The 25,209-nt window shown below is 49.0% G+C and overlaps 12 non-coding genes across 12 annotated transcripts; all 12 read right to left on the reverse strand.

Moving 5' to 3' along the window:
* Positions 1-217: 217 nt before the first annotated feature.
* trnay-gua (transfer RNA tyrosine (anticodon GUA)) lies at positions 218-303 on the reverse strand. Its single transcript is given in 2 exon segments — positions 218-253; positions 267-303. It is a non-coding gene; the product is annotated as a tRNA-Tyr (tRNA).
* A 942-nt stretch (positions 304-1,245) lies between these two features.
* trnay-gua (transfer RNA tyrosine (anticodon GUA)) lies at positions 1,246-1,331 on the reverse strand. The gene is given in 2 exon segments: positions 1,246-1,281; positions 1,295-1,331. It is a non-coding gene; the product is annotated as a tRNA-Tyr (tRNA).
* Positions 1,332-1,834: 503 nt separating this feature from the next.
* trnaa-agc (transfer RNA alanine (anticodon AGC)) lies at positions 1,835-1,907 on the reverse strand. The gene has a single exon. It is a non-coding gene; the product is annotated as a tRNA-Ala (tRNA).
* Positions 1,908-4,057: 2,150 nt separating this feature from the next.
* trnaa-agc (transfer RNA alanine (anticodon AGC)) lies at positions 4,058-4,130 on the reverse strand. The gene has a single exon. It is a non-coding gene; the product is annotated as a tRNA-Ala (tRNA).
* A 3,738-nt stretch (positions 4,131-7,868) lies between these two features.
* On the reverse strand, positions 7,869-7,941 carry trnaa-agc (transfer RNA alanine (anticodon AGC)). Its single transcript has one exon. It is a non-coding gene; the product is annotated as a tRNA-Ala (tRNA).
* A 1,564-nt stretch (positions 7,942-9,505) lies between these two features.
* Positions 9,506-9,591, reverse strand: trnay-gua (transfer RNA tyrosine (anticodon GUA)). The gene is given in 2 exon segments: positions 9,506-9,541; positions 9,555-9,591. It is a non-coding gene; the product is annotated as a tRNA-Tyr (tRNA).
* A 498-nt stretch (positions 9,592-10,089) lies between these two features.
* On the reverse strand, positions 10,090-10,162 carry trnaa-agc (transfer RNA alanine (anticodon AGC)). The gene has a single exon. It is a non-coding gene; the product is annotated as a tRNA-Ala (tRNA).
* Positions 10,163-15,034: 4,872 nt separating this feature from the next.
* trnay-gua (transfer RNA tyrosine (anticodon GUA)) lies at positions 15,035-15,120 on the reverse strand. Its single transcript is given in 2 exon segments — positions 15,035-15,070; positions 15,084-15,120. It is a non-coding gene; the product is annotated as a tRNA-Tyr (tRNA).
* Positions 15,121-18,483: 3,363 nt separating this feature from the next.
* Positions 18,484-18,569, reverse strand: trnay-gua (transfer RNA tyrosine (anticodon GUA)). Its single transcript is given in 2 exon segments — positions 18,484-18,519; positions 18,533-18,569. It is a non-coding gene; the product is annotated as a tRNA-Tyr (tRNA).
* A 4,143-nt stretch (positions 18,570-22,712) lies between these two features.
* trnay-gua (transfer RNA tyrosine (anticodon GUA)) lies at positions 22,713-22,800 on the reverse strand. The gene is given in 2 exon segments: positions 22,713-22,748; positions 22,764-22,800. It is a non-coding gene; the product is annotated as a tRNA-Tyr (tRNA).
* A 507-nt stretch (positions 22,801-23,307) lies between these two features.
* On the reverse strand, positions 23,308-23,380 carry trnaa-agc (transfer RNA alanine (anticodon AGC)). The gene has a single exon. It is a non-coding gene; the product is annotated as a tRNA-Ala (tRNA).
* A 1,528-nt stretch (positions 23,381-24,908) lies between these two features.
* On the reverse strand, positions 24,909-24,981 carry trnaa-agc (transfer RNA alanine (anticodon AGC)). Its single transcript has one exon. It is a non-coding gene; the product is annotated as a tRNA-Ala (tRNA).
* Between the last annotated feature and the right edge of the window lie 228 nt (positions 24,982-25,209).

Raw genomic sequence — 25,209 nt, forward strand, 5'->3', positions numbered from 1 at the left:
TAGGACGAGTGAGAGTTGTCGTTCTGTCAGAGCAGCAAGCGTGAGGACATAGCGCTCTGAAATGTGATCCAGTGATCTGCTGGCCTTGCCTGTTATGTGATTAGATGCCTCTGTATTCTCTCACGTCACGAGTCGGAGCAATTCGGACTGCAGTCTTGTGCCACCGAGAAGCTCTGTAGTACGGAATTGATGATCGGCGTAGTAAAAGAAGTGCCGATCCTTCGAGCCGGATTCGAACCAGCGACCTAAGGATAACTCCACTTCCTCTACAGTCCTCCGCTCTACCAACTGAGCTATCGAAGGAAAAACGACACCAAGCTTCGCCACGCTGGCGCCTACCGACAATGTTTATACAGATTTTCATCCTGGTGTCTTTCGACCCAGAGCAACAGCCTGCCAAATGTAATATCTAGTCCTTCCAGCACTAGGGGCCACAGGCGACCGGATGAAGCACATAACCGAGCTTATCACCATTCTTGGTGCGACTCCAACACAGCTCTTTGATCTTCTTTGCTTGTCAAAATCAAAGACTACTCAGCTTTCTCATTTCGCCCATAGACCAAGGCAATTTCCTTTCGACCACTGTCCAGTGTATACAAGCCCAGTCGCTCCAATCTTTCAACAGACGACTGTCCGGCCATCCCGGGAATTAATCTTGTGAACCTACCTTGCACTCCCTCAATAGCAAGACTGTCCTTCCTCAGATTTGGGGACCAAAACTGCACACAGTACTCCAGGTGGGGTCTCACCAGGGCCCTGTACAGCTGCAGAAGGAACTCTTTACTCCTATACTCAATTCCCCTTGTTATGAAGGCCAGCATGACATTAGTTTTCTTCACTGCCTGCTGTACTTGCATGCTTACTTTCAGTGACTGATGTTCAAATCTGTCTTGTGTTTCTGTGATATCATACCGGAGGAACATGCTATCATTTTTTAACGCATGTATTTTAAAATTACAGTAAACAGGGACTGAGTGTCCTCATCATCTAATTATATCCAATCTAATATTTCTATCTTTGTGTTACTTTAGGACGAGTGAGAGTTGTCGGACTGTCAGAGCAGCAAGCGTGAGGACATAGCGCTCTGAAATGTGATCCAGTGATCAGATGGCCTTGCCTGTTATGTGATTCGATGCCTCTGGATTCTATCCCGTCCCGAGTCGGAGCAATTCGGACTGCAGTCTTGTGCCACCGAGAAGCTCTGTAGTACGGAATTGATGATCGGCGTAGTAAAAGAAGTCCCGATCCTTCGAGCCGGATTCGAACCAGCGACCTAAGGATGACTCCATTTCCTCTACAGTCCTCTGCTCTATCAACTGAGCTATCGAAGGACAAGCGACACCGAGCTTCGCCACGTTGGCCCCTACCGACAATGATTATGCAGATTTTCATCCTGGTGTCTCTCGACCCACAACAACAGCCTGCCAAATGTAATATCTAGTCCTTCCAGCACTAGGGGCCACACGGCGACCGGATGACGCACATGACCGAGCTTAACACCATTCTCGGCGCGACTCCAACACAGCTCTTTGATCTTCTTTGCTTTTCAAAATCAAAGGCTACTCAGCTTTCTCATTTCGCCCCGTGTTCAGGGCAAATTCCTAATGACCACTGAACTGATTGCTGTCTGAATGGTCGCCTGCAGCTCATGCATTACGGAAAGACCAGCTGCCAGCTAGCTTTTCCTCCAACCTGATTTCAACGCACCTTCGACATGTCCGTCTTTCCTTTGCCTGAGACACGTTGCTCTCCATCTCCGCCACCCCTACCTTTTGTGCATTCCAACATTCAGAGCAATTTGATGAGACGAGTGCCTCTGAATACAAAATGTCAATGGAGAATGCGAGCATCGATCTCGCTACCTCTCGCATGCTAAGCGAGCGCTCTACCATTTGAGCTAATTCCCCAGCACATCCAGTTCCCCTCCTGTAATTTACTCTGCGCCACAAGCACTATTGCATGCCTGCCACTGCTCACCGTTGCACAATCATCAGGTCACACACAGACACACTCACTCAATCATCAACCAACCACCCAGACACACATACGGTCGCTCTCTGCCCCTGTCACCTTTCAGGTCCCCGAACGACAATCCATTCGCCAGCATGCAAAGAATTATCCTTCTATTTTTACAACCGATTTTTATTGCAGTTGCAATTGATATCTCCACTTAAATGTAGTGGCAAACATTCGGCGTACAATCACTTCCTCACAGTGACACCGAAACATAACATGTAATGCGTCGCTTCCGTGAACATGCGCATTCACCTCTGCTGAAATCTGGCCCGTCAACACCCACGTACACAAGTAACACCACACTTAGCAACCTTTCCAATTCAGCGTTCCTGTACTATTACGCCCCGGCGGTACCTCATGTGTCAGAAGCAGAACTTCATCATGAACCAAGGAGCTGTCCGCGTCATCCATTTCTTCTGGCAGGTTGCAAAGCTCCATGTACGACTCAACATTCTGCTGGAATTCTACACTGCTATCAAAGAGAGCATACTCGGATCTGCCGTTCCTGTCTATTTCGTTGCCGCATTCTCCGACACTTTTGGAAAAGTACAGCCAAATGATAAATCAGCTGAAGAGCTCAATGACTGAATTCCATCATCACGGGACGATTTGCTTCTCTCCGGGTCGATGATAGCAGGGACAACACACTGCAGACATACGCACACGACAAACCAGCTCTTGCAAGAGCTCCCTTGTGCAGGGCGCTCCAATTTCATGTTCCTCCACACTTAATGCACATCTGCCTGTTCTGTTTCACAGTCCCCACTTCAAATCTCTTGCAGAAATATGAAGAATTTTCTCTCGACTTCTGTCACCACACAGATGAGCCGATGTGCACCTCAGCGGATGTATGGAAACGACATAAGGCCGATAGCAATGTCGTCAGCTGCCTTCGCTTTCAACGGTGCCCTCCAGCGATCCGCCGAAATTCAGATTCTGGCATCCCTTGCTCGTGCAGTTTGCAATCGCTCAACTTAGACTGATTGCTAAATATCTTCCAAAGAAGAGGTCACCGATGTTCCATCTGGGTCTTTGTGTCAGTCTCTTCCTCTGTACACTGATGCATATCTGTTATCCGTCAAGTAGGAGGCTGTGCCCAATTCTGATTTGATGGAGGCAGACATGAGAACACAGTGGATCATCTCGTGAAACTTCTGAAATGCCTTAATAAACGAGGACTGAGTGTCCTCATCCTCTAATCTAATCTGATATTTCTACCTTTGTGTTACTTTAGGACGAGTGAGTGCTGTCGTACTGTCAGTGCAGCAAGCGTGAGGACATAGCGCTCTAAAATGTGACCCAGTGATCTGCTGCCCTTGCCTGTTATGTGATTAGATGCCTCTGTTTTCTATCCTGTCTCGAGTCGGAGCAATTCGCACTGCAGTCTTCTGCCACCGAGAAGCTCTGTAGTGCGGAATTGATGATCGGCGTAGTAAAAGAAGTCCCGATCCTTCGAGCCAGATTCGAACCAGCGACCTAACGACGACTCCATTTCCTCTACAGTGCCCCTCTCTACCAACTGAGCTATCGAAGGAAAAGCGACCAGAAGATTCGCCATGTTGGCCCCTACCGACAATGATGATGCAGAATTTCATCCTGGTGTCTCTCGACCCACAGCAACGGCCTGCCAATTGCAATACCTGGTTCTTCCAGCACTAGGGGCCACAGACGACCGGATGACGCACATCACCGAGCTTATCACCATTCTCGGTGCGACTCCAACACAGCTCTTTGATCCTCTTTGATTGACAAAACCAAAGGCCACTCAGCTTTCTCATTTCGCCCAGTGTTCAGGGCAATTTCTTTTTGACCACTTAACTCATTTCTGTCTGAATGGTCGCCCGCAGCTCATGCATTACTGAAACACCAGCTACCAGCTAGCTTTTCGTCGTATCTGCCTTTAACGCAGCAGACCTACGACATTTCCCTCTTTCCTTTGACTGAGACATGTTCATGTCCCTCTCCGCCGTCCCTATATTTTGTGCATTCCAAACTTCAGAGCAATTTAATCAGATGAGTGCCTTTGGATACAAAATGTCAATGGAGAATGCGAGCATCGATCTCGCTACCTCTCGCATGCTAAGCGAGCGCTCTACCATTTGAGCTAATTCCCCAGCACATCCGATCCACCTCCTGTAATTTGCTCAGCGCCACAAGCACCATTGCATGCCTGCCGCTGAATACCGTTGCACAATCAACAGCTCACAGACAGACACACTCACTCAATCATCAACTAACCACTCAAACACAAATACGGTCGCTCTCGGTCACTGTCACCTTTTATGTCCCCAAACGACAATTCATTCTCGCGCATGCAAAGAATTATACTTCTGTCTATTTTTACAACCGATTGTAACGGCAGTGGGAATTGATATTGTTATACGGGCACGGGCTGGAAACGGACCCAAGTGCAAGACACAGACACTGAAGAACTAGGGACAGGACTAGCATACAGGGCGATGGCAAGGAAATGGACAGGAAAACCAGGAACCTGGAACAGTAGTGAACAAGGGAGCTAGGAGCCCGAGCTTGGACTCCGAGCCAGAGACTGCACAAGGACCCAGTATCTGGGTCTTGCCTCTTGCTCGGCCCCAGAACCAGGCAAGGACGAGTCTTGGCAGGCAGGCAGGTCGACACCTGAGACTTGAGACTTGAGTCTTGTGGCGAGGCGAGGCTGGAGACTGGAGTCAGGAAACTTGAGGCGTGGCGAGGCTGGAGGCCGGAGACTCGAGGCGAGGCGAGGCTGGAGGCCGGAAACTTGAGGCGAGTCGAGGCTGGAGGCCGGAGACTTGAGGAAAAGCGAGGCTGAAGGCCGGAGACTTGAGGCAAGGCGAGGCTGGAGGCTGCAGACTTGAGACGAGGCTTAGCAGTTTCCTCCTGAGCAGGGCGCTGATCACCACCCAACAGAGGCAAATGACAGGACGGGTCAGAACCAACTCCAGCTAACGGCAAGACGGCCTGGCTTACCTGGGCGGAGGCAAGGGATAGGAAGGGAGCTAGGAACAGGGTGGCTACAGTACAAGACTGCAGGCATATCAAGGCGATAGTTTCCAGCAAGCCAAGGCGAGCGTTTCCAGCAAGACAAGGGGAGCGTTTCCAGCAAGACAAGGCGAGCGTTTCCAGCAAGAGAAGGTGAGAGTTTCCAGAAAGACAAGGCGAGCGTTTCCAGCAAGGCAAGACGAGTGTTTCCAGCAAGACAGGGCAGGGCTTCAACAGAGGAAACAGAAGGCAGTGGAAGGGATACAAGGTGTTAGGACAACAACAATCCAGCAAACACGCCCTGGTCTCTGAAGCTATTAATGCAGCCAACCCCAACGAGAATCAGCTGCCTCAATTAGCTGAACAAGGACAGAAACAGGGTAGAAAGGAAACCTGGAGCAAGGGTCGATGAACCGGACCGGGAACCGGAATATGGACATCACGGACCGAACTATAACAGATATCTAGACTTCAAAGTAGCGACAAAAATTCGGCGTAAAATCACTTCCTCATGGAGACACCGAAACATACCGTGCACTGCGTCGTTACCGTGAACATGCAGATGCCCCTCAGCTGAAATCAGGCCCCTCAACACCAACATATCACCAAGAGCACCACTGTTTGCAACCTTCCCGCATTCAGCTTTCCTGTATTATTACGCCACGGAGGGAACTCATGTGTCAGAAGCAGAACATCTTCATGAACCAAGGCAATGGCCGCAAATTCCATTTCTTCTAGGAGATTGTAAAACTGCATCAACGACACAACATTCTGCTGGAATTCTACACTGCTATCAAACAGAGCATTCTCGGATCTGCCGTTCCTGTCTATTTCGTTGCCGCATTCTCCAACAATTTTGGAAAACTACAGCCAAATGACAAATCAGCTGAAAAGCTCAATGACTGAATTCCATCATCAATGGACGATTTGCCTCTCTCCGTGACGATGATAGGAGGGACAAAACACTGCAGACATATGCATACTGCAAACCCGCTGTTCCAGGAGCTCGCTTCTGCAGGCCGCTCCAATTTCATGTTGCTGTATACCTAATTCACATCTGACTCTTCTGTTTCACAGCTCTCCCTTCAAATCACTCGCAGAAATATGAAGATTTTGCTCCGGACTTGCGCCACCGCACAGAGGAGCCGAATTCCACCTCAACGGATATATGGAAACGACATAAGGGCGATAACAATGTCGTCAGCTGCCTTCGGTATCAACGGTGCCCTCCAACGATCAGCCGAAATTCAGATTCTGACATCCCTCCCTCGTGCAGTTTGGAATCGCTCATCCTAGACTGATTGCTAAATGTCTTCCAACGAAGAGGTCACCGATGTTCCATCTGGGCCTTTGTGTCGGTCTCTTCCTCTCTACACTTGCTACACGCGGCCTCTCCGGTGATGCATATCTGTTATCTGTCAAGAAGGAGGCGGTGCACAATTCCGTATTGATGGAGGCAGACGTGATGCACGGAGGAACATCTGGTAAAACCTCGGAAATGCCTGCTTCGCTGCCGCGGCTACTTTGTGATCGGAAATCTCCGGTGGGAAAGCCTCGAATTCAGGGCTTTGCCTGTTGCTTGGCGGCCGGGGCCCGGGTGGAAGCGTTCGGCAGAGAGGTTGCTCGGTGCTCGGTGCTCGGTGTCGGAGCGCTGGTCGGAGACTGGCAGTTTTCGGACGGACTCAGACTTTGGACTGTGGTCGGTTGCTTCCAGGACGCTGCATCGGCAAGTTCGAGCCGCTGGAAGCTCATGGCACGGGGATTTTCTTCCTTCTACCGTCTGCGTGAGATGACGAAGCAATCGGGTCTTTGAGACTTTTTTTTTCCGTGCCCATGGTCTGCTCTTATCAAATTGCGGTATTGCTTTGCACTGCTTAACTATATGGTAGAATTATGTGTTTTTTGTCACTTTTAGTCTTGGTCTGTTTTGTGTTTCTGTGATATTATACCTGAGGAACATGGTATAATTTATAACGCATGCATTTTAAAATTACAGTAAGCGAGGAGTGAGTGTCCTCATCATCTAATTATATCCAATCTAATATTTGTATCTTTGTGTAACTTTAGGACGAGTGAGAGTAGTCGTACTGTCAGAGCAGCAAGCGTGAGGACATAGCGCTCTGAAATGTGACCCAGTGATCTGCTGCCCTTGCCTGTTATGTGATTAGATGCCTCTGTATTCTCTCCCGTCACGAGTCGGAGCAATTCGGACTGCAGTCTTGTGCCACCGAGAAGCTCTGTAGTACGGAATTGATGATCGGCGTAGTAAAAGAAGTCCCGCTCCTTCGATCCAGATTCGAACCAGTGACCTAAGGATGACTCCATTTCCTGTACAGTCCTCCGCTCTACCAACTGAGCTCTTGAAGGAAAAGCGACACCAAGCTTCGCCACGCTGGCTCCTACCGACAAAGTTTATACAGATTTTCATCCTGGTGTCTTTCGACCCAGAGCAACAGCCTGCCAAATGTAATATCTAGTCCTTCCAGCACTAGGGGCCACAGGCGACCGGATGACGCACATGACCGAGCTTATCACCATTCTCGGTGCGACTCCAACACAGCTCTTCGATCTTCTTTGCTTGTCAACATCAAAGGCTACTCAGCTTTCTCATTTCGCCCCGTATCCAGGGCAAATTCCTTTTGACCACTGAACTGATTGCTATCTGAATGGTCGCTTGCAGCTCATGCATTACTCAAATACCAGCTGCCAGCTAGCTTTTCCTCCTACCTGCCTTCAACGCAGCAGACCTTCGACATGCCCGTCTTTCCTTTGCCTGAGACACGTTCCTCTCCATCTCGCCACCCCTACCTTTTGTGCATTCCAACATTCAGAGCAATTTGATGAGACGAGTGCCTCTGAATACAAAACGTCAATGGAGAATGCGAGCATCGATCTCGCTACCTCTCGCATGCTAAGCGAGCGCTCTACCATTTGAGCTAATTCCCCAGCACATCCATTTCCCCTCCTGTAATTTGCTCTGCGCCACAAGCACCATTGCATGCCTGCCACTGCTCACTGTTGCACAATCATCAGCTCACACACAGACACACTCACTCAATCATCAACCAACCACTCCGACACACATACGGTCGCTCTCTGCCCCTGTCACCTTTCATGTACCCGAACGACAATTCATTCTCCAGCATGCAAAGAATTATCCTTCTATTTTTACAACCGATTGTTATTGCAGTTGGAATTGATATCTCCACTTAAATGTAGTGACAAACATTCGGCGTACAATCACTTCCTCACAGAGACACCGAAACATAACGTGTTATGCATCGCTTCCGTGAACATGCGTATTCACCTCTGCTGAAATTTGGCCCGTCAACACACACATATCACAAGCAACAACATAGTTAGCAACCTTTCCAATTCAGAGTTCCTGTACTATTACGCCCGGGCGGGACCTCATGTGTCAGAAGCAGAACTTCATCATGAACCAAGGAGTTCTCCGCGTCATCCATTTCTTCTGGCAGGTTGTAAAGCTCCATCACCGACTCAACATTCTGCTGGAATTCTACACTGCTATCAAAGAGAGCATTCTCAGATCTGCCGTTCCTGTCTATTTCGTTGCCGCATTTCCGACACTTTTGGAAAAGTACAGCCAAATGACTAATCAGCTGAACAGCTCAATGACTGAATTCCATCATCACGGGACGATTTGCTTCTCTCCGGGACGATGATAGGAGGCACAACACACTGCAGACATACGCACACGACAAACCAGCTCTTGCAAGAGCTCGCTTGTGCAGGGCGCTCCAATTTCATGTTCCTCCACACTTAATGCACATCTCTCTCTTCTGTTTCACAGTCCCCACTTCAAAGCTCTTGAAGAAATATGAAGAATTTTCTCCCAACTTGTGTCACCACACAGATGAGCCGATGTGCACCACAGCGGATGTATGGAAACGACAAAGGCCGATAGCGATGTCGTCAGCTGCCTTCGCTTTCAACGGTGCCCTCCAGCGATCCGCCGAAATTCAGATTCTGGCATCCCTTGCTCGCGCAGTTTGGAATCGCCCAACCTAGACTGATTGCTAAGTATCTTCCAACGGAGAGGTCACCGATGTTCCATCTGGGTCTTTGTGTCTGTCTCTTCCTCTGTACACTGATGCATATCTGTTATCCGTCAAGTAGGAGGCGGTGCCCAATTCTGATTTGATGGAGGCAGACATGAGAACACGGTGGATCATCTGATCATCTGGTGAAACTTCTGAAATGCCTTAACAAACGAGGACTGAGTGTCCTCATCATCTAATCTAATCTAATATTTCTATCTTTGTGTTACTTTAGGACGAGCGAGAGTTGTCGTACTGTCAGAGCAACAAGCGTGAGGACATCGCGCTCTGAAATGTGACCCAGGGATCTGCTGGCCTTGCCTGTTATGTGATTAGATGCCTCTGTATTCTACCTCGTCACGACTCGGAGCAATTCGGAGTGCAGTCTTGTGCCACCGAGAAGCTCTGTAGTACGGAATTGATGATCGGCGTAGTAAAAGAAGTCCGGATCCTTCGAGCCGGATTCGAACCAGCGACCTAAGGATGACTCCATTTCCTCTACAGTCCTCCGCTCTACCAACTGAGCTATCGAAGGACAAGCGACACCGAGCTTCGCCACGTTGGCTCCTACCGACAATGATTATGCAGATTTTCATCCTAGTGTCTCTCGACCCAGAGCAACAGCCTGCCAATTGTAATATCTCGTCCTTCCAGCACTAGGGGCCACAGGCGACCGGATGACGCACATCACCGAGCTTGTCACCATTCTCGGTGCGACTCCAACACAGCTCTTTGATCTTCTTTTCTTCTCAAAATCAAAGGTTACTCCGCTTTCCCATTTCCGCCAGTGTCCAGGGCAATTTCCTTTCGACCACTTAACCGATTTCTGTCTGAATGGTCGCCTGCTGCTCATGCATCACTGAAACACCAGCTGCCAGCTGGCTGTTCCTCATATCTGCTTTCAACGCAGCAGATTTCCCCTTTTCCTTTGACTGAGACAGGTTCATGTCCCTCTCCGCCACCCCTATATTTTGTGCATTCCAAACTTCAGAGCAATTTAATGAGACGAGTGCCTCTGGATGCAAAATGTCAATGGAGAATGCGAGCATCGATCTCGCTACCTCTCGCATGCTAAGCGAGCGCTCTACCATTTGAGCTAATTCCCCAGCTCATCCGGTTGACCCCCTGTAATTTGCTCAGCGCCACAAATACCATTGCATGCTTGCCGCTGTTCACCGTTGCACAATCATCAGCTCACACACAGACACACTCACTCAATCATCAACCAACCACTCAGACACACATACGGTCGCTCTCTGCCACTGTTACCTTTCATGTCCCCAAACGACAATTCATTCTCGCGCAGCAAAGAATTATACTTCTGCCTATTTTTACAACGGATTGTAACGGCAGTTGGAATTGATATTGTCATACGGGCATGGGCTGGAAACGGACCCAAGTGCAAGACACAGACACTGAAGTACCAGGGACAGGACTAGGATACAGCTCTATAGCAAGGACATGGACAGGAAAACCAGGAACCTGCAACAGGACTGAACAAGGGAGCTAGGAGCCCGAGCTTGGACGCCGAGCCAGAGACTGCACAAGGACCCAGTACCTGGGTCTTGCCTCTGGCTCGGCTCCTGAACCAGGCAAGGACGAGTCTTGGCAGGCAGGCAGGACGACACCTGAGACTTGAGACTTGAGACTTGAGGCGAGGCGAGGCTGGAGACCGGAGGCACGAGACTCGAGGCGAGGCGAGGCTGGAGGCCAGAGACTTGAGGAAAAGCGAGGCTGGAGGCTGCAGCCTTGAGGTGAGGCTTAGCAGGTTCCTCCTGGGCAGGGGGCAGATCACAACCCAACAGAGGCAAATGACAGGTCGGGACAGAACCAACTCCAGGCAACGGCAAGACGGCCTGGCTTACCTGGGCGGAGTCAAGGGATAGGAAGGGAGCTAGGAACAGGGTGGCTACAGTACAAGACTGTAGGCATGACGAGGCGACAGTTTCCAGCAAGCCAAGGCGGGCGTTTCCGGCAAGACAAGGCGGGCGTTTCCAGCAAGACAAGGCGGGCGTTTCCAGCAAGAAAAGGCGAGGGTTTCCAGCAGGACAAGGTGAGGGTTTCCAGCAAGACAACGCGAGCGTTTCCGGCAAGACAGGGTAGGGCTTCAGGAGAGGAAACAGAAGGCAGTGGAAGGGATACTAGGTGTTAGGACAACAACAATCCAGCAACCACGACCTGGTCTCTGGAGGTATTTATGCAGCCAGCCCAAACGAGAATCAGCTGCCTCAATTAGCTCAACAAGGACAGAAACAGGGTAGAAAGGAAACCTGGAGCAAGGGTCGATGAACCGGACCGGGTACCGGAATATGGACATCACGGACCGAACTATAACAGATATCTAGACTGCAAAGTAGCGACAAAAATTCGGCGTAATATCACTTCTTCATGGAGGCACCGAATCATACCGTGCAAAGCGTCGCTTCTGTGAACATGCAGATGCCCCTCAGCTGAAATCAGGCCCCTCAACACCAGCATATCACCAACAGCACCACTGTTAGCAACCTTCCCGCATTCACCTTTCCTGTATTTTTACGCCACGGAGGGAACTCATGTGTCAGATGCAGAACATCTTCATGAACCAAGGCAATGGCCTGAATTCCATTTCTTCTAGGAGATTGTAAAACTGCATCAACGACACAACATTCTCCTGGAATTCTACACTGCTATCAAACAGAGCATTCTCGGATCTGCCGTTCCTGTCTATTTCGTTGCAGCATTCTCCGACAATTTTGGAAAACTACAGCCAAATGACAAATCAGCTGAAAGGCTCAATGACTGAATTCCATCATCAATGGACTATTTGCCTCTCTCTGGGACGATGATAGGAGGGACAAAACACTGCAGACATATGCACACTGCAAACCTGCTGTTCCAAGAGCTCGCTTCTGCAGGGCGCTCCAATTTCATGTTGCTGTACTTCTAATTCACATCTGACTCTTCTGTTTCACAGCTCTCACTTCAAATCACTCGCAGAAATATGAAGATTTTGCTCCGGACTTGCGCCACCGCACAGAGGAGCCGAATTCCACCTCAACGGATATATGGAAACGACATAAGGGCGATGGCAATGCCGTCAGCTGCCTTCGCTTTCAACGGTGCCCTCCAACGATCAGCCGAAATTCAGATTCTGGCATCCCTTGCTCCTGCAGTTTGGAATCGCTCATCCTAGACTGATTGCTAAATGTCTTCCAACGAAGAGGTCACCGATGTTCCATCTGGGCCTTTGTGTCGGTTTCTTCCTCTCTACACTTCCTACACGCGGCCTCTCCGATGATGCATATCTCTTATCTGTCAGGTAGCAGGCCGTGCACAATTCTCGCATTCATGGAGGCAGACGTGAGAGCACCGAGAAAATTTCTGGTGAAACTTCTGAAACGCCTGCTTCGCTGCCGCGGCTACTGTGTAATCGGAAATCTCTGGAGGGCAATGCCCCGAATTCTCGGCTTTGCCTGTTGCTTTGTGGCCGTGGCCCGGGTGGAAGCGTTCGGCAGAGAGGTTGCTCGGTGCTCGGTGTCTGAGCGCTGGTCGGAGGCTGGAAGTTTTCGGACGGATTCAGACTTTGGACTGTGGTCCCGTGCTTCCAGGACGCTGCATCGGCAAGTTCGAGCCGATGGAAGCTCATGGCAGGGGGATTTTCTTCCTTCTACCGTCTGCGTGAGATGACGAGGCAATCGGGTCTTTGAGACTTTTTTCCGTGCCCATGGTCTGCTGTTATCATATTGCGGTATTGTTTTGCACTGCTTAAGTATTTGGTAGAATTAGAACCATAGAACCATAGAAACTATAGCACAGAAACAGGCCCTTTGGCGCTTCTTGGCTGTGCCGAACCATTTTCTGCCTAGTCCCACTGACCTGCACACGGACCATAGCCCTGCACACAACTCCCATCCATGTATCTGTCCAATTTATTCTTAAATGTTAAAAAAGAGCCGCATTTACCACCTCGTCTGGCAGCTCATTCCATACTCCCAACACTCTCTGTGTGAAGAAGCCCCCCCACTAATGTTCCCTTTAAACTTTTCCCCCCTCACGCTTAACCCATGTCCTCTGGTTTATTTTTCCCCTTGCCTCAGTGGAAAAAGCCTACTTGCATTCACTCTATCTATACCCATCATAATTTTATATACCTCTATCGAATCTCCCCTCATTATTCTACGCTCCAGGGAATAAAGTCCCAACCTATTCAACCTTTCTCTGTAACTGAGTTTCTCAAGTCCCGGCAACATCCTTGTAAACCTTCTCTGCACTCTTTCAACCTTATTTATATCCTTCCTGTAATTTGGTGACCAAAACTGAACACAATACTCCAGATTCGGCCTCACCAATGCCTTATACAACCTCATCATAACATTCCAGCTCTTATACTCAATACTACGATTAATAAAGGCCAATGTACCAAAAGCTCTATTTACGACCCTATCTACCTGTGACGCCACTTTTAGGGAATTTTGTATCTGTATTCCCAGATACCTCTGTCCCACTGCACTCCTCAGTGCCTTACAACCCTGTATGTTCTACCTTGGTTTATCCTTACAACGTGCAAAAACTCACACTTGTCAGTATTAAACTCCATCTGCCATTTTTCAGCCCATTTTTCCAGCTGGTCCAAGTCCCTCTGCAGGCTCTGAAAACCTTCCTCACTGTCTACTACACATCCAATCTTTGTATCATCAGCGAACTTGCTGATCCAATTTACCACATTATCATCCAGATCATTGATATAGATGTCAAATAACAATGGACCCAGCACTGATCCCTGTGGCACAGCACTAGTCACAGGCCTCCACTCAGAGAAGCAATTTTCTACCACTACTCTCTGGCTTCTTCCATCGAGCCAATGTCCAATCCAATTTACCACCTCTCCATGTATACCTAGCGACTGAATTTTCCTAACTAACCTCCCATGCGGGACCTTGTCAAAGGACTTACTGAAGTCCATGTAGACAATATCCACTGCCTTCCCTTCATCCACTTTTCTGGTAACCTCCTCGAAAACTCCAACAGATTGGTCAAACATGACCTACCACGCACAAAGCCAAGTTGACTCTCCCTAGTAAGTCCCTGTCTATCCAAATGCTTGTAGATTCTGTCTCTTAGTACTCCCTCCAATAACTTACCTACTACTGACGTTAAACTCACCGGCCTATAATTTCCCGGATTACTTTTCGATTCTTTTTTAAACAACGGAACAACATGAGCCACTCTCCAATTCTCCGGCACTTCACCCGTAGACAGCGACATTTTAAATATTTCTGCCAGGGCCCCCGCAATTTCAACACTAGTCTCCTTCAAGGTCCGCGGGAACACCCTGTCAGGTCCCGGGGATTTATCCACTTTAATTTTCCGCAAGACATCAAGCACCTCTTCCTTTTCAATCTGTACAGTTGCCGTGGTCTCACTACTTGATTCCCTCAATTCCATAGATTTCATGCCAGTTTCCTTAGTAAGTACAGACGCAAAACACCTATTTAAGATCTCCCCCATTTCCTTTGGTTCTGCACAAAGCCGACCACTCTGATCTTCAAGAGGACCAATTTTACCCCTTACAATCCTTTTGCTCTTAATATACTTGTAAAAGCTCTTTGAATTATGTGGATTTTGTCACTTATAGTCTTGGTCTTCTTGTGTTTTTGTGATATCATACCGGAGGAACATGGTATCAGTTTTAATGCATTGTAAGTTGATTTAAAAGAACAAGGACTGAATGTCGTCATAACCTAATCTAATCTGATCTAACATTTCCATCTCTGTGTTACCTTAGGACGAGTGACGGTTGTCGTGGTGTCAGAGCAGCAAGCTTGAGGACATAGCGCTCAGAAATGTGACCCAGTGATCAACTGGCCTTGCCTGTTATGTGATTAGATGCCTCTGTATTCTATCCCGTCACGAGTCGGAGCAATTCGGACTGCAGTCTTGTGCCACCGAGAAGCTCTGTAGTACGGAATTGATGATCGGCGTAGTAAAAGAAGTCCCGATCCTTCGAGCCGGATTCGAACCAGCGACCTAAGGATGACTCCATTTCCTCTACAGTCCTCCGCTCCACCAACTGAGCTATCGAAGGACAAGCGACACCGAGTTTCGCCACGTTGGCTCCTACCGACAATGATTATGCAGATTTTCATCCTAGTATCTCTCGGCCCACAACAACAGCCTCCCAATTGCAATATCTAGTCCTTCCAACACTAGGGGACGCAGGCGATCGGATGACGCACATCACCGAGCTTATCACCATTCTGGGTGCGACTCCAACACAGCTCTTTGATCTTCTTTGCTTGTCAAAATCAAAGGGTACTCAGCTTTCTCATTTCGCCCCGTGTCCAGGGCAAATTCCTTTTGACCACTGAACTGATTGCTATCTGAATGGTCGCCTGCAGCTCATGCATTACTGAAATACCAGCTGCCAGCTAGCTTTTCCTCCTACCTGCCTTCAACGCAGCAGACCTTCAACATGCCCATCTTTCCTTTGCCTGAGACATGTTCCTCTCCATCTCGCCACCCCTACCTTTTGTGCATTCCAACATTCAGAGCAATTTGATGAGACGAGTGCCTCTGAATACAAAACGTCAATGGAGAATGCGAGCATCGATCTCGCTACCTCTCGCATGCTAGGCGAGCGCTCTAACATTAGAGCTAATTCCCCAGCACATCCATTTCCCCTCCTGTGATTTGCTCTGCGCCACAAGCACCATTGCATGCCTGCCACTGCTCACCGTTGCACAATCATCAGCTCACACACAGACACGCTCACTCAATCATCAACCAACCACTCCGACACACATACGGTCGCTCTCTGCCCCTGTCACCTTTCATGTTTCCAAACGGCAATTCATGCTATCGCATGCAAAGAATTATCCTTCTGTCTATTTTTACAACCGATTGTTATTGCAGTTGGAATTGATATCTCCACTTCAATGCAGCGACAAACATTCGGCGTACAATCACTTCCTCACAGAGACACCGAAACATACCGGGTAATGCGTCGCTTCCGTGAACATGCATATTCACGTCATCTGAAATCTGGCCCTCAATACCCACATATTACCAACAACACTACAGTTAGCAACATTTCCGCATTCACCATTCCTGGATCATTACGCTCCGGCGGGAACTCATGTGTCAGAAGCAGAACATCTTCATGAACCAAGGACATGACTGCGTCAGCCATTTCTTCTGGCAGATTGTAAAACTCCATCTACGACTCAACATTCTGGTGGAAATCTACACTGCACTCAAAGGAGCAATCTCGGATCCGCCATACCTGCCTATTTCGTTGCCGCATTCTCCGACACTTTTGCAAAAGTACAGCCAAATGACAAATCAGCTGAACAGCTCAATGACTGAATTCCATCATCACGGGACGATTTGCTTCTCTCCGGGTCGATGATAGGAGGGACAACACACTGCAGACATACGCACACTGCAAACCTGCTGTTCCAAGAGCTCGCTTGCGCAGGACGATTCAATTTTATTCTCCTGTACACTTAATGCAGATCTGCCTCTTCTGTTTCACCGCTCCCACTTCAAACCTCTTGCAGAAGTATGGAGATTTTTCTCCCAACTTGTGCCACCACATTAGTTGAGCCTCATTGCAATTCAACGGATATATGGAAACGACATAAGGCCGTTAACAATGTCGTCAGCTGCCTTCGTTTTCAACGGCGCCCTCCAACGATGCGCCGGAATTCAGATTTTGGCATCCCTTCCTCGTGCAGTTTGGAATCGCTCAACCTACACTGATTGCTAAATGTCTTCCAACGAAGAGGTCACCGATGTTCCATCTGGGCCTTGGTGTCGGTCTCTTCTTCTGTAAACGTGCTACGCCCGGCCTCTTCGGTGATGAATATCTGTTACCTGTCAAGTAGGAGGCCGTGCACAATTCTGATTTGATGGAGGCAGACATGTGAGCACGGAGGAACATCTGGTGAAACCTGTGACAGGCCTGCCTCGCTGCCGCTGCTATGTGTCATCCGAAATCTCCGGAGGGGAATATCCTGAATCCTCGGCTTTGCCTGTTGCTTAGCGGCCGGGACCTGGGTCGATGCGCTCGGCAGAGATTGTACTCGGTGCTCGGCGTCGGAGGGCCGGTCGGAAGATCGAAGTTTTCGGACGGACTCAGAATAGGACTCTGGGCGGGTGTTTCCAGGACGCTGTATCAGCAGTTTCGCGACGCTGGAAGCGCATGGCAGGGGGAGTTTCTTCCTTCTACCGTCTGCGTGAGATGATGAGGCCATCAGGTCTTTGAAACTTTTTTTTCGGTGCCCATGGTCTGCTCTTATCAAATTACGGTATTACTTTGCACTGTTGTAACTATTTGGTAGAATTATGTGTTTTTTGTCAATTTTAGTCTTGGTCAATAGACAATGGGCAATAGATCATAGGTGCAGAAGTAGAGCATTCCGCCCTTCGAGCCAGCATCGCCATTCACTGTGATCATGGCTGATCATCCACAATCTGCATCCAGTTCCTGTCTTATCCCCAGAACCTTTGATAGCGCTATCTTTAAGAGCTCTATCCATCTCTTTCTTGAAAGCATTCAGAGACTTGGCCTCCACAGCCTTCTGGGGCAGAGCATTCCGTGTATCCACCACTCTCTGGGTGAAAAATTTCTTCCTCAACTCCGTTCTAAATGGCCTACCCCTAATTCTTAAACTGCGGCCTTTGGTTCTCGACTCACCCATCAGCGGGAACATGCTTCCTGCCTGCAGCGTGTCCAATCCCTTAATAATCTTATTGTTTCAATCAGATGCCCTCTCATCCTTCTAAATTCCAGTGTACACAAGCCCAGTCGCTCAAATCTTTCAACATATGACTGTTCCGCCATACCGGGAATTAACCTTGTGAACCTAAGCTGCACTCCCTCAATAGCAAGACTGTCCTTCCTCAGATTTGGGGACCAAAACTGCACACAGTACTCCAGGTGGGGTCTCACCAGGGCCCTGTACAGCTGCAGAAGGAACTCTTTACTCCTACACTCAATTCCCCTTGTTATGAAGGCCAGCATGACATTAGTTTTCTTCAATGCCTGCTTTACTTGCATGCTTGCTTTCAGTGATTGATGTTCAAATCTGTCTTGTGTTCCTGTGATATCATACCGGAGAAACAGGCTATCATTTTTAACGCATGTATTTTAAAATTACAGTAAGCGAGGACTGAGTGTCCTCATCATCTAATTATATCCAATATAATATTGCTATCTTTGTGTTAATTTAGGACGAGTGAGAGTTGTCGTACTGTCAGAGCAGCAAGCGTGAGGACATAGCGCTCTGAAATGTCATCCAGTGATCAGCTGTCCTTACCTGTTATGTGATTCGATGCCTCTGTATTCTATCCGGTCACGACTCGGAGCAATTCGGACTGCAGTCTTCTGCCACCGAGAAGCTCTGTAGTACGGAATTGATGATCGGCGCAGTAAAAGAAGTCCCGATCCTTCGAGCCGGATTCGAACCAGCGACCTAAGGATGACTCCATTTCCTCTACAGTCCTCCGCTCTACCAACTGAGCTATCGAAGGACGAGCGACATCGAGCTTCGCCACGTTGGCTCCTACCGACAATGATTATGCAGATTTTCATCCCAGTGTCTCTCGACCCACAGCAACAGCCTGCCAAATGTAATATCTAGTCCTTCCAGGACTAGGGGCCACAGGCGACCGGATGACGCACATCATCGAGCTTAACACCATTCTCGGTGCGACTCCAACACAGCTCTTTGATCTTCTTTGCTTGTCAAAATCAAAGGCTACTCATCTTTCTCATTTCGCCCTGTGTCCAGGGCAAATTCCTATTGAGCACTGAACTGATTACTGTCTGAATGGTCGCCTGCAGCTCATGCATTACTGAGAGACCAGCTGCCAGCTAGCTTTTCCTCCTACCTGATTTCAACGCACCTTCGACATGTCCGTCTTTCCTTTGCCTAAGACACGTTCCTCTCCATCTCCGCCACCCCTACCTTTTGTGCATTCCAACATTCAGAGCAATATGATGAGACGAGTGCCTCTGAATACAAAATGTCAATGGAGAACGCGAGCATCGATCTCGCTAACTCTCGCATGCTAAGCGAGCGCTCTGTCATTTGAGCTAATTCCCCAGCACATCCAGTTGCCCTCCTGTAATTTGCTCTGCGCCACAAGAACCATTGCATGCCTGCCACTGCTCACCGTTGCACAATTATTAGCTCGCACACAGACACACTCACTCAATCATCAACCAACCACCCAGACACACATACGGTCGCTCTCTGCCCCTGTCACCTTTCATGTCCCCGAACGACAATCCATTCGCCAGCATGCAAAGAATTATCCTTCTATTTTTACAACCGATCGTTATTGCAGTTGGAATTGATATCTCCACTTAAATGTAGTGACAAACATTCGGCGTACAATCACTTCCTCACAAAGACACCGAAACATAACGTGTAATGCATCGCTTCCGTGAACATGCGTATTCACCTCTGCTGAAATCTGGTCCGTCAACACCCACATATCACAAGCAACACCACAGTTAGCAACCTTTCCAATTCAGAGTTCCTGTACTATTACGCCCCGGCGGGACCTTATGTGTCAGAAGCAGAACTTCATCATGAACCAAGGAGTTGTCCGCGTCATCCATTTCTTCTGGCAGGTTGTAAAGCTCCATCACCGACTCAACATTCTGCTGGAATTCTACACTGCTATCAAAGAGAGCATACTCAGATCTGCCGTTCCTATTTCGTTGCCGCATTCTCCGACACTTTTGGAAAAGTACAGCCAAATGACAAATCAGCTGAACAGCTCAATGACTGAATTCCATCATCACGGGACGATTTCCTTCTCTCCGGGTCGATGATAGGAGGTACAATCATCAGCTCACACACAGACACACTCACTCAATCATCCACCAACCACTCAGACACACACGCGGTCGCTCTCTGCCACTGTCACCTTTCATGTCCCCAAACGACAATTCATTCTCCTCCATGAAAAGAATTATATTTCTGTTTATTTCTATAACCGATAGTGACGGCAGTTGGAATTGATATTGGCATACGGGCACCGGGTGGAAACGGACAAAAGCGCAAGACACAGACACTGAATTACTAGGGACAGGAGTAGGATACAGGGCGATGGCAATGACATAGACAGGAAAACTAGAAGGGAGCTAGGAGCCCGGGCTTGGACTCCGAGCCAGAGACTGCACAAGAACCTCGGCCGCAGAGCCAGGCAAGGACGCGGTTTGGCAGGCAGGCGGGACGAGACTTGAGATTTGAGGCGAGGCTGGAGACTGGAGTCAGGAAACGAGGCGATGCGAGGCTGGAGACCGGAGGCAGGAGACTTGAGGCGAGGCGAGGCTGGAGACCGGAGGCAGGAGACTTGAGGCGAGGCGAGGCTGGAGGCTGGACACTTGAGGCGAGGCTTGGCAGGCTCCTCCTGGGCAGGGCGCGGATCACCACCCGACAGAGGCAAGTGACAGGAAGGGACAGAACCAACCCCAGATATAGGCAAGACGGCCTGGCCTACCTGGGCGGAGGAAAGGGACAAGAAGGGAGCTAGGAACATGGTGGCTCCAGTACAAGACTGCAGGCATGACGAGGCGAGAGTTTCCAGCAAGCCAAGGCGAGCGTTTCCAGCAAGACAAGGCAGGGCTTCAGGCGAGGAAACAGAACGCAGAGGAACGGATACAAGGACTAAGGACAAGAACAATCCAGCAACCACGCCCTGGTCTCTGGAGGTATTTATGCAGCCAACGCCAACGAGCATCAGCTGCCTCAGGTAGCTCAACAAGGACAGAAACAGGGTAGAAAGGAAAACCTGGGGCAAGAGTCGAAGGACCGGACCGTGAACCGGAATATGGACTTCACGGACCGGACTATGACAGATATCTGGACTTCAAAGTAGCGACAAAAATTCAGCGTAGAATCACTTCCTCATGCAGACACCGAAACAAACCGTGCAAAGCGTCGTTTCCGTGAACATGCAGATGCCCCTCAGCTGAAATCTGGCCCCTCAACACTTACATATCACCAACAGCACCACTGTTAGCAACCTTCCCGCATTCACCTTTCCTGTATAATTACGCCACGGAGGGAACTCATGTGTCAAAAGCAGGACTTCTTCATGAACCAAGGAGATGGCCGCGTCATCCATTTCTTCTGGATTGTAAAACTCCAACTACCACTCAACAGTCTGCTGGAAATCTACGCTGCTATCAAAGTGAACATTCTCGGATCTGCCGTTCCTGTCTATTTCTTTGCCGCATTCTCCGACAATTTTGGAAAACTACAGTCAAATGTTAAATCTCCTGAAAAGCTCAATGACTGAATTTCATCATCACTGGACGATTTGCCTCTCTCCTGGCCGGTGATAGGAGGGACAAAACACTGCAGACATACGCACACTGCAAACCAGCCGTTCCAAGAGCTCGCTTGTGCAGGGCGCTCCAATCTCATGCTCCTGTCCACTTTACTCACATCTGCCTCTTCTGTTTCACAACTCCCACTTCAAAGCTCTTGCAAAAATATGAAGATTTTCTCCCGACTTGTGCTACCATACAGTTGAGCCAAATTCCACCTCAGCGGATATACGGGAACGAGATAAGGCCGATAACAATGTCGTCAGCTGCTTTCGCTTTCAACGGTGCCCTCCAACCATGTGCCGAAATTCAGATTCTGGCATCCCTTGCTCGTGCAGTTTGGAATCGCTCAACCTAGACTGATTGCTAAATGTCTTCCAACGAAGAGGTCACCGATGTTCCACCTGGGACTTTGTGTCGGTCTCTTCCTCAGTACACTTGCTACGCGCGGCCTCTCTGGTGATGAATATCTGTCACCTGTCAAGTAGGAGGCCGTGCACAATTCTGATTTGATGGGGGCAGACGTGAGAGCACGGAGGAATATCTCGTGAAATTTCTGAAATGCCTGCTTCGCTGCCGCTGCTACGGTGTGATCGGAAATCTCCGGAGGGGAATGCCCCGAATCCTCGGCTTTGCCTGTTGCTTGGCGGTCGGGACCCGGATGGATTCGTTCGGCAGAGAGATTGCTTGGTGCTCGGTGTCGTAGCGCTGGTCGGAGGATCGAAATTTTCGGACGGACTCAAAGTTTGGACTGTGGTCAGGTGCTTCCAGGACGCTGCAGCGGCAAGTTCGCGGCGCTGGAAGCTCATGGCAGGGAGAGTTTCTTCCTTCTACCGTCTGCGTGAGATGACGAGGCCATCGGGTCTTTGAGATTTTTTTTCCGTGCCCATGGTCTGCTCTTATCAAATTGCGGTATTGCTTTGCACTGCTTAACTGTATGGTAGAATTATGTGTTTTTTGTCACTTTTAGTCTTGGTCTGTTTTGTGTTTCTGTGATATCACACCGGAGGAACATGGCATCATTTTTAACGCATGCATTTTAAAATTGCAGTAAACGAGGACTGATCATATCTAATCATCTCTAATCTAATATTTCCATCTTTGTGTTACTTTAGAACGAGTGAGATTTGTCGTACTGTCAGAGCAGCAAGCGTGAGGACATATCGCTCTGAAATGTGACCCAGTGATCTGCTGCCCTTCCCTGTTATGTGATTAGATGCCTCTGTTTTCTATCCTGTCACGAGTCGGAGCAATTCGGACTGCAGTCTTGTGCCACCGAGAAGCTCTGTAGTGCGGATTGATGATCGGCGTAGTAAAAGAAGTCCCACTCCTTCGAGCCGGATTCGAACCAGCGACCTAAGGATGCCTGCATTTTTCCTCTACAGTCCTCCGCTCTACCAACTGAGCTATCGAAGGAAAAGCGACAAGAAGATTCGCCATGTTGGCCATTACCGACAATGATTATGCAGATTTTCATCCTGGTGTCTCTGGACCCACAGCAACGGCCTACCAATTGCAATATCTAGTCCTTCCAGCACTAGGGGCCACAGGCGACCGTATGACGCACATCACCGAGCTTATCACCATTCTCGGTGCGACTCCAACACAGCTCTTTGATCCTCTTTGCTTGACAAAACCAAAGGCCACTCAGCTTTCTCATTTCGCCCAGTGTTCAGGGCAATTTCTTTTTGACCACTTAACTCAGTTCTGTCTGAGTGGTCGCCTGCAGCTCATGCATTACTGAAACACCAGCTGCCAGCTAGCTTTTCGTCCTACCTGCCTTCAACGCAGCAGACCTTCGACATCTCCGTCTTTCCTTTGCCTGAGACGCGTTCCTCTCCATCTCCGCCACACCTACCTTTTGTGCATTCCAACATTCAGAGCAATTTGATGAGACGAGTGCCTCTGAATACAAAATGTCAATGGAGAATGCGAGCATCGATCTCGCTACCTCTCGCATGCTAAGCGAGCGCTCTACCACTTGAGCTAATTCCCCAGCACATCCAGTTCCCCTCCTGTAATTTGCTCTGCGCCACAAGCACCATTGCATGGCTGCTACTGCTCACCGTTGCACAATCAGCAGCTCACACACAGTCACACTCACTCAATCATCAACCAACCACTCCGACACACATACGGTCGCTCGCTGCCCCTGTCACCTTTCATGTCCCCGAACGACAATTCATTCTCCAGCATGCAAAGAATTATCCTTCTATTTTTACAACCGATTGTTCTTGCAGTTGGAATTGATATCTCCACTTAAATGTAGTGACAAACATTCGGTGTACAATCACTTAATCACAGAGACACCGAAACATAACGTGTAATGCATCGCTTCCGTGAACATGCGTATTCACCTCCGCTGAAATCTGGCCCGTCAACACCCACATATCACAAGCAACACCAAAGTTAGCAACCTTTCCAATTCAGAGTTCCTGTACTATTACGCCCCGGCGGGACCTCATGTGTCAGAAGCAGAACTTCATCATGAACCAAGGAGTTGTCCGCGTCATCCATTTCTTCTGGCAGGTTGTAAAGCTCCATGTATGACTCAACATTTTGCTGGAATTCTACACTGCTATCAAAGAGAGCATACTCGGATCTGCCGTTCCTGTCTACAACACGGTGGATCATCTGGTGAAACTTCTAAAATGCCTTAATAAACGAGGACTGAGTGTCCTCATCATCTGATCTAATCTAATATTTCTATCTTTGTGTTCCTGTAGGACGAGTGAGTGCTGTCGTACTGTCAGAGCAGGAAGCGTGAGGACATAGCTCTCTGAAATGTGACCCAGTGATCTGCTGGCCTTGCCTGTTATGTGATAAGATGCCTGTGTATTCTACCACGTCACGACTCGGAGCAATTCGGAGTGCAGTCTTGTGCCATCGAGAAGCTCTGTAGTACGGATTTGATGATCGGCGTAGTAAAAGAAGTCCCGATCCATCGAGCCGGATTCGAACCAGCGACCTAACGATGACTCCATTTTCTCTGCAGTCCTCCGTTCCTACAACTGAGCTATTGAAGGAAAAGCGACACCAAGCTTCGCCACGTTGGCTCCTACCGACAATGATTATGCAGATTTTCATCCCAGTGTCTCTCGACCCACAACAACGGCCTGCCAATTGTAATATCTAGTCCTTCCAGCACTAGGGGCCGCAGGCGACCGGATGACGCACATCACCGAGCTTGTCACCATTCTCGGTGCGACTCCAACACAGCTCTTTGATCTTCTTTGCTTCTCAAAATCAAAGGTTATTCCGCTTTCCCATTTCCGCCAGTGTCCAGGGCAATTTCCTTTCGACCACTTAACTGATTTATGTCTGAATGGTCGCCTGCTGCTCATGCATTACTGAAACACCAGCTGCCAGCTGGCTGTTCCTCATATCTGCTTTCAACGCAGCAGATTTCCCCGTTTCCTTTGACTGAGACATGTTCATGTTCCTCTCCGCCGTCCCTATATTTTGTGCATTCCAAACTTCAGAGCAATTTAATGAGACGAGTGCCTCTGGATACAAAATGTCAATGGAGAATGCGAGCATCGATCTCGCTACCTCTCGCATGCTAAGCGAGCGCTCTACCATTTGAGCTAATTCCCCAGCACATCCGGTTCACCTCCTGTAATTTGCTCAGCGCCACAAGCACCATTGCATGCCTGCCGCTGAATACCGTTGCACAATCAACAGCTCACAGACAGACACACTCACTCAATCATCGACCAACCACTCAGACACACATACGGTCGCTCTCTGCCCCGGTCACCTTTCATGTTCCCAAACGACAATTCATTCTATCGCATGCAAAGAATTATCCTTCTATTTTCACAA

This window comes from Mobula birostris, chromosome 1 (genome assembly GCF_030028105.1).
Source record: "Mobula birostris isolate sMobBir1 chromosome 1, sMobBir1.hap1, whole genome shotgun sequence".
In the NCBI taxonomy this organism is placed as follows: domain Eukaryota; kingdom Metazoa; phylum Chordata; class Chondrichthyes; order Myliobatiformes; family Myliobatidae; genus Mobula; species Mobula birostris.